The sequence below is a fragment of the Schistocerca nitens genome, chromosome 5 (genome assembly GCF_023898315.1).
Source record: "Schistocerca nitens isolate TAMUIC-IGC-003100 chromosome 5, iqSchNite1.1, whole genome shotgun sequence".
NCBI classification, from domain to species: Eukaryota; Metazoa; Arthropoda; class Insecta; order Orthoptera; family Acrididae; genus Schistocerca; species Schistocerca nitens.
In genome coordinates, this window is record NC_064618.1 from 121,006,447 (window position 1) to 121,019,950 (window position 13,504).

Genomic DNA, 13,504 nt, shown 5'->3' on the forward strand with positions numbered 1-13,504 from the left:
TGTTCCTCCTGACACCGAGCTTCACTAATTCCCACTATATGTATTTTTATCCTATCCATTTCCCTTTTAAAATTTTCTAAAGAACACCAGTTCCGTATCTCCTTAGAACGACGTCCTCCCGAGTAATCCCCGCCCACAGTTTCGAATGGAGCATTATTTTACCTCTGGAATATTTTGTCCAAGAGGATGTCATCATCATTTAACCATATAGTAAAGCTCCATGTCGTTGGGAAAAATTACGGCTGTAGTTTCCCCTCGCTTTAAGCTGTTCGCAGTCCCAGCACAGCAAGGCCGTTTTGGTTAGTGTTACAAGGCCAGATCAGTCAATCATCCAGACTGTAGCCCTTGCAACTACTAAAAAGGCTGCTGCCCCTCTTCAGATACCACACGTTTGTCTGGCCTGTCAACTGATACCCCTTCATTGTGGTTGCACCTACGGTACGGCTATCTGAATCGCTGAGGCACGCAAGCCGTCCCACAATCGGAAAGGTCCATGGTTCATGGAGGGTATGGCGTCATACAGAAGACCATAGCTGAATATTAATATTTTTTGTTAGTTAGCTGCCATGTATTCTGCATTGATGCAACGTTGAGGCTATAATATGTGCCTTTATTACAGTGGGTGAAATCGATATGCTGTAATAAATGATTTGACACCTCTTACAACGGATGCTGCCATTTTTCTTGTTTACAGTAAGTCTGAATCGCCGAGGCACGCAAGCCGTCCCACAATCGGAAAGGTCCATGGTTCATGGAGGGTATGGCGTCATACAGAAGACCATAGCTGAATATTAATATTTTTTGTTAGTTAGCTGCCATGTGTTGTGCATTGATGCAACGTTGAGGCTATAATATGTGCCTTTATTACAGTGGGTGAAATCGATATGCTGTAATAAATGATTTGACACCTCTTACAACGGATGCTGCCATTTTTCTTGTTTACAGTAACACTGTGGTGTTTGATCAGGTGTTTCCAAATGGAGTCAAACTTAAATTACCAAGGTTGTTTTTATGTGCATAACTGATGTAAATATACTCAATCTGGCCAAAATCGTTAATGCTTAGAACAGATCATTACAATGAGCCAAATCACAATTTCTGGTTACTGTTTTAGCCCTTTTGTGAACTGAAAACTTTGTTCTTAGTTTGTGCATTTCTTCCCCAAAATATAATACCATGTCCAAGAATTTAGCCTGTATGCAAGTAACGTGTGACCAAGACCTGGCAGTCACTCACTGATGACAGAACTCTATGGGCATAGAATGCTGATGGCTTTAATTTTGCTAGGATCTTTGCGTGTTTGTACTAGTTAAGCTGAGAATCAATACTCTTTCTCAGAAAATTTGTGATTTTTACACAGTCTACAGACGTACTATCTACATTGAATTTATAAGTCATATTCCCTCTTCGAACTGAATTAATTATATTTGTTTTCTTTGTGTTAAATTTAACTTTATTAAAAACTGAGTCATTGTAAACTCCCTTGAATATTTCATTTTTCCCTGAAGGGGGTTCTATTATCTTCTCAATGACTATAATACTATTGTCGTCAGCACATAGATATTACGTTAATCAGTTATCCGGTGTACATCTGTCTGATTTAATTTTGCATTCATGATCAATGAAGTGGGCACTCACTTCTGTTCATTGCAGTGCAGTTAAACTGTTCAGTAGGTTTCCTTTATTTTTATGTTCTTTACATATGACAATATATCGATTTTTATTTAGTAGTTAGTCATGTTGTAAGCTCCCATACCGTCTTAGAACTATAAATGTAACATAAATCATGTCATCTGTAACTAAGCATTATTTTTGGGCTTAATATTACTCTCTGTGTGGAGGAACTGAAGAATGGTGCTAAATTCACAGTCAGTGGAAGATTCCTGGTCCGTGCCCGCTTTAAGAGCATTAGAACACTACAGATAATCCGTCAAGGCACAGACAGACGTTTTACGAGTGACACAAATCCCCTCAAGATTATTCAGATTTAGTTTATTCACTGAAAATGACATGTGTAGTGCGACGATATAGAAAGTGCACAACTTCTTTCGCGCAACGGTGATTCATGGTGAGAAGTATTAAGGTTGTCGGCGCTAATTAATGATGACTTCATATATGATGTTTTAATAAGATGGATAATAATGTTTGTTTTTTGTTTCATATACGGAGCGACAAGTAACGCACAATGGAAGACAGCCTGACAGTCGCTGCAGTACTGTTTAAATACTGCAGCTGGGAAAACTGGCTCATCAGCCAAAGACCAGTGAACAGAAAGGACATCGAACACTGTACTGTACATGGTGAGCCAATCAGTTTTCAAACCAAAAACAAAGAGTAATTAATGTATATCTCAACAAGTAATAAGTGAAGTAGCGGACAATGTCCATTCTGCATACAAACATATGTAATATAAAAGTGCTTGATGCAGATGTGTAAGTTCTTTTTCTGTAAAAATCTGGGGCACAACAGTGAGAGCCCAGACCTGGTGCCCTTTTGCTGTCACAAAAGGTAAACATCTCAGGCACTTTGGGGTTGTTAAGCTTTTCCCCATAATTCCTGAAGATATGTGGGATTAGTGCATCCTCGATATTTATGGTCCGTTGCTCATGATGGAGTGGGGTATATGCTAGCAATAGTAGAATGCTGGTCAAAATTTGTGTGCTTATAGGCCTATACTTTAAAAAGACATACAGGCAAGTGTAATCAGGCATGTGAAGGAAGGCTATTTTAAAAAAGAGCATGTACCAAAACGTTCGTCATATAATTGTAGTCAATCGCTCAACTGTAGTCCATAGGAAGTACTAGAAGTGAAACGGTAGCATTTTAAGGGATCTTGAAACTAAAGAGTTCAAAGGACTCTTTAATATAGAAGACATCCGAAAGTATAGAACGCTATGGGGCAGGGAAGTAAAAGTGCCCAACTTTGTTAGGCAAGGGTGGCCTAATTACTAATTTTACAATCATTCGGATTGTGCCAGGGGTAAGGGGTAAGATTAAAAGAAAAATACTCTCAGAAGGAAGAGAATTAGGTACACAGGTTCATACAAAATTCTACAAGTTACCTAAGTTAACAGGTGTTTAAGGAGTGTGAAAAATGATTATCGATGGGAGAAAGGAAAGTTTAGACTTAAGGAGATGGCTTCAGACCAGAGGAAAAAAGGGAAGAATGGTGCTGAATGTGATAAGAGTGAGAAGAGGAAGAAGTATTAAATGCTGTGCAAGTCGGACTTAGTAAGATATCATGAATGTTATCTAGTGGGTATGAGTAATGGCAATAGTAGGACGTGAGACTATTCATATAAACAGGCAGCTAAGTCATAACACCCCTTCTTTTTCCCCAACCGTAATAGATATAAAGATGCCGTTTGGACAGTGAATTGCAGGGACGGGGGCTACTTGAATACATTTCATGGTTGTGTTATATTTTATCAGAGATACATGAAGGCATCTTTGTTTTTTTAAAAGGAACCCTATGTTAAATTTTAGCGTAACATGTTGGGTTTAAAAAAGACGATTTCAAATATGTGTATATTATAATATGTAGACGAATAGTTTTTGAGACACAGGTATGTTCTCGTATCGTGTTAGTCCTTCGAAGCGGCATTGTCCAATGCGACATTTACTGTTGTATAGACTACATGGTAAACGTCGCGAGTTCGTCCTTACGCAAACACGCCCATTTACCCGACAATAGTAACACGTTGTCGTTGTTCTTGTGGTCTTCAGTCCTGAGACTGGTTTCATGCAGCTCTCCATGCTACTCTATCCTGTGCAAGCTACTTCATCTACCAGTAGGTACTGCAGACTACAGCCTTCTGAATCTGCTTAGTGTATTCATTTCTAGGTCTCCCTCTACGATATTTATCCTCCACGCTGCCCTCCAATACTAAATTGGTGATCCCTTGATACCACAGAACATGTCCTACCAACCGATCCCTTCTTCTAGTCAAGTTGTGCCACAAACTCCTCTTCTCCCCAATTCTGTTCAATACCTCCACATTAGTTATACCCACCTAATCTTCAGCATTCTTCTATAGCACCACATTTCGAAAGCTTCTATTCTCTTCGTGTCCAAACTATTTATCGTCCATGTTTCACTTCCATACATGGCTACACTCCACACAAATACTTTCAGAAACGACTTCCTGACACTTAAATCTATACTCGATGATAACAAATTTCTCTTCTTCAGAAACGCTTTCCTTGCCATTTCCAGTCTACATATTATATTCTGCCTACTTCAACCATCATCAGTCATTTTGCTCCCCAAATAGCGAAACTCCTTTACTACTTTAAGTGTCTCATTTCCAAATCTAATTCCCTAAGCATCACCCGATTAAATTCGACTACATTCCATTATCCTCGTTTTGCTTTTGTTGATGTTCATCTTACACCCTCCTTTCAAGGCACTGTCCATTCCATTCAACTGCTCTTCCAAGTCCTTTGCTGTCTCTGACAGAATTACAATGTCATCGGCGAACGTCAAAGTTTTTGTTTCTTCTCAATGGATTATAATACCTACTCCTAAATTTTCTTTTGTTTCCTTTACTGCTTGCTCAATATACAGATTGAATAACAATGGGGATAGGCAACAACCCTGTCTCACTCCTTTCCCAACCACTGCTTCCCTTTCATGCCCCTCGACTCTTATAACTGCCATTTGCTTTGTGTACAAACTGTAAATAGCCTTTCGCTCCCTGTATTTTATCCCTACCCCCTTCAGAACTTGAAAGAGTATTCCAGTCAACATTGTCAAAAGCTTTCTCTAAGTCTACAAATGCTAGAAACGTAGGTTTGCCTTTCCTTAATCTTTCTTCTAAGATAAGTCGTAGGGCCAGTATCGCGTCACGTGTTCCTACATTTCTACGGAATCCAAACTGATCCTCTACTAATTTGTCCATTCGTCTGTAAAGAATTCGCGTTAGTATTTTGCTGCTGTGACTTATTAACCTGATAGTTCGGTAATTTTCACATCTGTCAACACCTGCGTTCTTTGGGATTTGAATTATTATATTCCTCTTGAAGTCTGAGGGCATTACGCCTGTCTCATACATTTTGCTTACCAGATGGTAGAGTTTTGTCAGGACTGGCTCTCGCAAGGCTGTAAGTAGTTCTAATGGAATGTTTTCTACTCCCGATTCCTTGTAATAGTAACACATACTGCGATATTTTGCTTAAACATTAACTGATGATCTCACGAAAGTTATATTCAGTTATTTGACAACTGTGATACCACAATAGTAGACAACTTACAGTATTAAAATACTACAAGATATTAATAAGTAATAGAAATACAATTTAAATGAGGAGGCCCTTTTTGGTCATAATTATTTCGTATGTATTTGTTCGTTATTTGAAAATATTTGCTATTGATCACAATAAGAAGCAAATACGCACAAAGATGAAAAATAAATACTGTACATGATACAGAACTTTACTGAAACATGTGCCCAATATGTTTCCCCTCTACTGCAGTGCACATTGGTAGCCGTCGTTCAAATGATTTGTGAACAGCTACTACGGTGTCACGTGAGATATCAGCGCACGCTTCGATGATATGTTGCTTCATATCGTCTGGCGTAGTTGGTAGCTGAGCATACACTTTATGTTTGATTGCTCCCCACAGAAAAAAATCAAGAGGGGTCAGATCAGGAGACCGTGCTGGCCACTTCAGCACGTCGTCCTATCCAAAAATCCGGTAACTTTACATTTAACAGCTTTGTAGCCACACGGGAAGAGCGAGCAGGAACCACATGCGCAGACGCGTAGTTGGTTGTACCTCTTCCAGCAAAATGGGCAGAACGTTTCGCAGGAACTGTGCATAATTAATTCCATTTAGTATACGCGGAATGACGTACGGCCCGACGATGACATTTCCGATGTTGCCGCACCACACGTTAACACTTCACGGTTGCTGATGCTGCACCTGTCGAAGACAATTAGGGTTCTCTGATGACCAGTAATGCATATTATGCAAATTCGCATTACCGTGGTTGGGGAAAGTCGCTTCAGCAGTAAAAAGCACCCTTTGAAAAACCGGTGGATCATCTTCTTGGCGCTGCAGAGCAAATCGGCAAAATTCCTGGTGCCGTTCGAAATCCACACCGGAGAGTGCTTGATGTAATGAGTGGTGAAACGGGTGAAATCTATGCCGGTGCAATATGCGTAGAAGATTTCTCGGAGTTATAGCACATTCCGAGGCGATACGTCGCGACGAAACAGTAGGGTCGTTATGCGCCAACGCTAGAACGCCCTCTTTATGTACCTCGCCAGTTGCAGTTTTCTGCCTTGTCCTCTGTATGGCGTTCCATGATCCCGATTCAGGTAGTTTCTTGCAAATACGTGCAAAAAGCTGGCGCGTATGGCGCTCAAGATCAGGATACGGCTCTCCATGTCACTTTATTGCTCAAACAGCGTGTCTTCTGCTTTCACCATACACTAGAAGCATATCTAACTTTTCTTCATTGGTGTACGTGTCTGCTCCAAGAAACTGTGACGGAAATGCGATGTCTCATTACCCCAGCAGCACATTTATACCCTTCTCCCCAGCTACCTCGTGCGTCACCTTGCGGCGTTGTCGATAAGCAGGAAAACAACGCCTTCCCTGTAAAGTTCCTCAGTGGCCAACAAGAAACGTCGCATTGGACCACGCCGCTTCGATACGGGAACAAATCTGTGTCTCAAAAACTATGTGCTTAAATTTTATAATATACACATATTTGAAACCGTCTTTTTAAGCCCATCAAGTTACGCTAAAATTTAACATAGGGTTCCATTTAAAAAAACCAAAGATGGCCTCATATCTCTATAATAAAAAATAGCACAACCATGAAGTGTGATGTATTCACTGTCGAAACGGCATCTTTGTATCTATTACGTTTGGTTAAGTTTCTGTATAATAACTGTTATGGGTGAGAAGTTACATTCGAAGTATATGCCTTTCTTTATCCTGAGGGAAGTCGTCTAGCAATTATAAATAGTAGGCTGAGATTACAAAGATATACTATGTGATCAAAAGTATCCGGTCACCCCCAAAAACATACGTTTTTCATATTAGGTGCATTGTGTTGCCACCTACTGCCAGGTACTCCACATCAACAACCTCAATACTCATTGGACATCGTGAGAGAGCATAATAGGGCGCTTTGCAGAACTCACGGACTTCGAACTCGGTCAGGTGGTTGGATGACAAACGTCTGTACGCCACAATTCCACACTCCTAAACATGTGTAATTCCACTGTTTCCGATGTGATAGTGAAGTGGAAACGTGAAACGACACGTACAGCACAAAAGCGTACTGGCCGACCTCGTCTGTTGACTGACAGAGACCACCGACAGTTGAAGATGGTCGTAATGTGTAATATGCAGACATATATCCAGACCATCATACTGGCATTCCATACGGCAGCAGGATCCACTGCAAGTACTATATCAGTTAAGCGGGAGGTGAGAAAACTTGGATTTCATGGTCGAGTGGCTGTTCATAAGCCACACATCACGCCGGTAAATGCCAAACGACGCCTTGCTTGGTGCAAGGAGCGTAAATATTGGACCATTGAACAGTGGTAAAACTTTGTGTGAAGTGACGAATTACCGTACACAATGTGGTGATTCGATGGCAGGGTGTGGATAAGGTGAATGCCTTGTGAACGTCATTTGCCAGTATGTGTAGTGCCAACAGATAAATTCGGAGACGGTGGCGCTATGGTGTGGTTGTGGTTTTCGTGGAGGGGGCTTGCACGCCTTGTTGTTTTGCGTGGCACTACCACAGCACAGGCCTACATTGATGCTTTAAGCACATTCTTGCTTCCCACAGTTGAAGAGCAATTCGGGGATGATGATTGCATCTTTCAACACGATCGAGCAAGTGTTCATAACGTATGGCCTGTGGCGGAGTGGTTACACGACTATAACGTCCCTGTAATGGACTGGCCTGCCCAGAGTTCTGACCTGAATCCTATACAACACATTTGGGTTGTTTTGGAAAGCCGATTTCGTGCCAGGTCTCACCGACAGACATAGATAACTCTCCTGAAGAATGGCCTGCCATTCACCAAGAAACCTTCCAGCACCTTATTGAACGTATGCTTGCGAGAGTGGAGGCTGTCATCAAAGCTGAGGGTGAACCAACACCACAATGAATTCCAGCATTACCGAAGGAGGGTTCCACGAACTTCGAAGTCACTTTCAACCAGGTGTTCGGATACTTTTGACCACATAGTGTATGTATTTTTGCAAGGACAACACAACATTCTGAGAGAATAATTTAGTTTAGGTTAGTGGAAGGGAGGAGTAGGTTACTTACATATGTTTTCTCTATTTGTCAGATAACTTGTAGTTTGCCTTAGTTGAATATGAGGGAGTTGAAGCAAAGTTTGGCTAAGAAATCATTATCGGTGGAGCTAGGCCGGCAGTCAGCTGAAAAGAGGAATGTATGTGGCATTCTAACTTGAGAATGATTGCGGATCAAAATGAGTAAAATTGTGATACAGGACTAAATTCAAGTAGAAAATAGCATGTTGCATAATGAATGATTCGTTCCACTAGAAGAGCAATGACAATACCTAGATAATTAAAATATTTTCGCTGAGATGATACTGTGACCTAATCACAAGCTTATGAATTTCTAAAGTCTACTAAAGTGATGCATTAACCACAAGTTCAGATGGGTGGTTATAGATGGAAAGAGGTGACACGAAACACAATAATTGTGTTGTAAACAGCTAAAGAAGTAGCAAAGAAATTATGAAGTCGAACATGCAGCAAATGCACATGAGGTGATAGTATTAAAGCATAAGAATGAACAAGGTCTAAAGAAATTACTAACTAAAATGAATTATCTTGACAAGTGGTATTTCAAAGCCGTAGAAATGCTTCACAAATAAGGAAGTAAGGGCCTGTTACAGATTCTGATGTGATGCACTTATTTCAAACTATTTTTCTGCGTTAGGTAGGCCAGTTCTCCTACACCATCGAAGTTAAACAACGGCAGATCCGATTAGTATTTGGAAGGGTGATTACCTGAATAAACCGGTTATCGTTCGCCCATACGACATAAATATTATTGGTGGAAGTTATCCAGTGCCTGCTAGTCGCCGCACACATTCATCTATCTGCTGCATTCTCCCCCACGCCATTCTCGAAGCAAGCATACACTTCACGAGCCACGTTTTATTGCTACAACAGGACCTTTAGCTCATTCCAAACTCATTCACATGATGATAATACGCGCCCTTCTATAATGACAAAGGGATATTGTCATTAGCTCTCCGGTACCAACATCGCTTGTTCGATCTTTCTTGACAGACTGGCGTAAAACCGTATTTACCGTCCAAAAACAGAAGAAACTTTGGGGTTGAAGTCTGCATCACCACTCTTCGATACTGCCGACATACATGTCGCAGTGGTTACTACCAGGGAGATTATTCGAAAGCACCTTTGTGCAGAAATTCGTGACAATCCTTGGGATACGTTGTATTGGCGATGGCCTTACTGATATGTAGTGCTTTTCTCGCGACTTTCTTGTGTCTGAACTATAAACTAAAGCAAGACAGCGTCAAGTAATTTTCTTAAACAACTATTTCAGAACAATTTGACAGATTTCCCGAGTCACAAACTATTGCCACGTAGAGTAACTCCAAAAGTATGATAGTTGCTGAAAACTTTTTTGGGACAAACGTTGCATGGGACAACGGTGGCCATAATATGACGTTGGTTTTTTGTTGCTAGGTGGGGTCGCTTCAGAGATACTAAGGTCAACATTTCTTTTTTTTTTGTAATGGGATGCTATAGTTTGGTACTTATTTTCTGATAGTCTATCGAGACGAATCCAATGGTGTGTAACAGTAAAGTCTTTGAATGTCAACGAAGATCAAAAATATGGCATGAACGTCCATTTACAGAAGGTATTCGAAGTGATGACTATTGGTATCAATGCAGTGCTGCAATCTTCTTATCATGGATTGAGTGATATTCCATATCATTTCGTCACTTATCGAAGCACATGCTCTGACAATCCTCTCTCGTATATCGTGCAAATAGTAAATATTTGCCGAATACGGCGTGTCCATCTAACGTGCCATTGACATGTAAACACCATTCGACGGTTTCTCAATACAACACTAATAGAAATGGTAAGACTAGTGTCGTCGAATGAAGCGAACGTGAATGATGTATTTCCTCAGAGAACAAGTCTATATGTTTCTCATTTACGGAGGACGCCAACGAAATTCAGTGAGAGTTACAGACATACACTGAAAGATATTCTCAACGTACTCACCCAACACGTCGTACAATTAAATAAATCCATGATAAATTGAGTACAAGTACAACTTTAACGCATCGGAAACATATCCGGCAAAGGAAAGTTACTAGGATACGTAAATTGGTACTCTTGCCACTGTGGTTCGAGATCCTTGTGTTAGTTCGCGTCAGATCGCAAAGGAATCTGGCATGAACCATCCTTGTGTTAGTTGGCGTCAGATCGCAAGAGAATCTGGCATGAACCAAAGTAGTGTTGTTTGTGTTCTGCATAGCCAAAAATATCATCAACACCATATCTGTCTCCACCAAGAATTAACTGGTACGGATTGTATGTATCGGATTGAATTCTGCCAACGGGCTCAACCTCGGATTCAGAGGGATGACCAATTCATTAATTTGATTTTATCCATTGACGAAGCTACATTCACGAACCATGGCAATGTTAATTTGCATAACATACATTATTGGGCAAATGAAAATCCATGTTGGCTGCGGCATGTTGCACACCAAAAACCGTGGTCGGTTAATGTATGGTGTGGGATTCACAAGTACAGAATTATAGTCCCCTGATTCATCGACAGAAATCTTAATGGTAGGAAGTACACCACTTTCCTGCAAGAATCATTAGGTCAGTTATTGGAAAAATTATCTTTAGGAACATGGAACGGAATGATGTATCAACACGATGGGTGTCCGGCAAATTTGTAGCTAATGGATAGAAATGAGTCCAGATAAAATTCCCAAATCGTTGGGCTGAATGTTTTCTTGTGGGGAGTCGTAAAAGACATTGTTTGTAAAGAAGTTCCAACTACACCTGAATATATAAGAGATGGAATCGTCAGAGCACGTGCTTCGATAAGTGCTGATGTGAAACCACTCAGTCCATGATAAGAAGATTGCAGCACTGCATTGATACCAATGGTCATCACTTCGAACACCTTCTGTAAATGGACGTTCATGCGACCTTTTAACCTTCGTTGACCTTCAAAGATCTTAAGGTTACACATCATTGGATTCGTCTCGATAGCCGCTATAACAAAATAAGTACCAAACTATACCATCCCTTTAAAAAAAAAAAAAACCGAAGCTCACCTTCATATTTCTGAAGCGACCCCATCTAGCAAAAAAAAAAACCAACGTCATATTATGGCCCCCGTTGCCCCATGCAACATTTGTCCCGCAAACGTTTCAGTTCCTATCATACTTTCGGAGTTATTCTACGTGGCAATAGTTAGTGACTCACCCTGCCTACTGATGTTCGTATTTACTAATTATGTTTGTTATGCGATACACAAAACATTCCACCGAGTATCTCTTCGTATGAGTTAGTGACTCACCCAGTACATTAAATGTTGCATGAGCGACCACGAGGAAAGAATGACAAAACAGTAGTAGGTGTTCACAAAAGGGTAGCAGCGCTGGGTAGCCGCGAGGTCTCAGGTGTTTTGCCACGGCTCCCGTAGTCGGAGGATTGAGTCCTCCCTCTGGCATGGGTGTGTGTGTTGTCGTCCTCTGTGTAAGTTACTTTAAGTTAGATTAAGTAATGTGTAAGCGTAGGGACCCATGAATTCATCAATTTTCTCCCATACAAATTTACCACAAATTTTCAAAAATTTTTCACAAAGGGTCCAGATTCTGTTGTTTATATGTAATCGCTTGTTGTTTCAGAAGTTGATGGCATTTCGTGTTTAGTGGCGCTTGGAAACAGACTACCTGAGTAGGCTGCTTTCCACTATCCGTGAAGCGTATTTGTATTATTAAGATCCACGAGCAAATATTCAACAAGAGAAGCTGAGGATTGAATGTGAAGATGTCTGTCAAGAAGCAAGTCTAATTTTCCTTCGCTGTGAGGGTAATACTTAAATAACAGCTGCTCGGTTATCAGCAAATAGCGGACTGGAACTGGGGCAGAGGACAGTACCTATCTTAACAGGGAGGTACCTAACAGACACCCCCAAGACTGAGACCCGAAACTCTTTCTTAGGTCACTACTCTTGGACGTCCAATGTAATATTCCAGCCGGCCGGTGTGGCCGTGCGGTTCTAGGCGCTTCAGTCTGGAACCGCGTGACCGCCAGAGTCGCAGGTTCGAATCCTGCCTCGGGCATGGATGTGTGTGATGTCCTTAGGTTAGTTAGGTTTAAATAGTTCTAAGTTCTAGGGGCTGATGACCACAGATGTTAAGTCCCATGGTACTCAGAGCCATTTGAACCATTATTGTAATATTTCTCTACCTATCTTGCATCAGTAGACTTTATGTGTCATGAGTTTCCTACTGATGAAGATTGCACATTGTGCGCTAAATTGGAGATACCCAGCCTATGGAATGTATTCTGGAGTTAAAAGCAAGCTATTGAATCGTAAGACACACAAGGTGGAAATACTGTCCTTCTGGACTACAGACAGTGTGAAAAGACCGAAGTACAAATTTTTTTTTTGTTACATACGGCGTAATATGGAATAAATTCTACTATTCGTTTAAATGATGCTTCTAGAAAAAATAAGATTTAACACAAAACCTTGATGCACAAAATATTTTTCACTGTAGTGTTATGATTTAAACATCGTGGATCTAGACATTTATACAAGTATATTTAACAGTGCTAGTTGCTATAGAACATAAAATTATTAAACAAATCTGCACCAATATATTAGGAAACTCACCGTCGGCTGTTTGCGGTAATTTCCCAGGCTTCAACTATGAGTCAAATCCTTCCGTTTGTATAACACGACGATCAACACAGTGAAACTGATGTGGACAGATCTGCTATAATAAAGAAAAGTGGTTAAGAGTACATGCAACAGCGTTCGCGCAGTACGCTGTCGATACGCGCCTCTGCCTCTAATTCATATATTAGATAGGCCCTTTATTCATTCCCTAATTGAATTCACACAAATACTTTCTCCTTATGCGCTCTTTCGCGGTGTAAGTACATCCTAAGAACGTGCTGTGACGTCGTTATTGGGAGCTTTGTAAATTTTGAGATCATTTTGACCCGTGTAAGCATATTTACTGTCCCGATCTCTAACTACGGGTAAGCCGTTGAGCTGTTATTGAATCCAGAAATGGTTTTGTGGCAGTTTCTAGAACGGACAAATTGCATCAAAATTTTCTCTCTTTTTATTGTGTGTAGTTATAAACCTTTTGAATTCATTTTCTGCTTCACCTGTGTCCCATAACCTTTACTAATGGCCGGCCGGTAAGGCCAAGCGGTTCTAGGCGCTTCAGTCTGTAACCGCA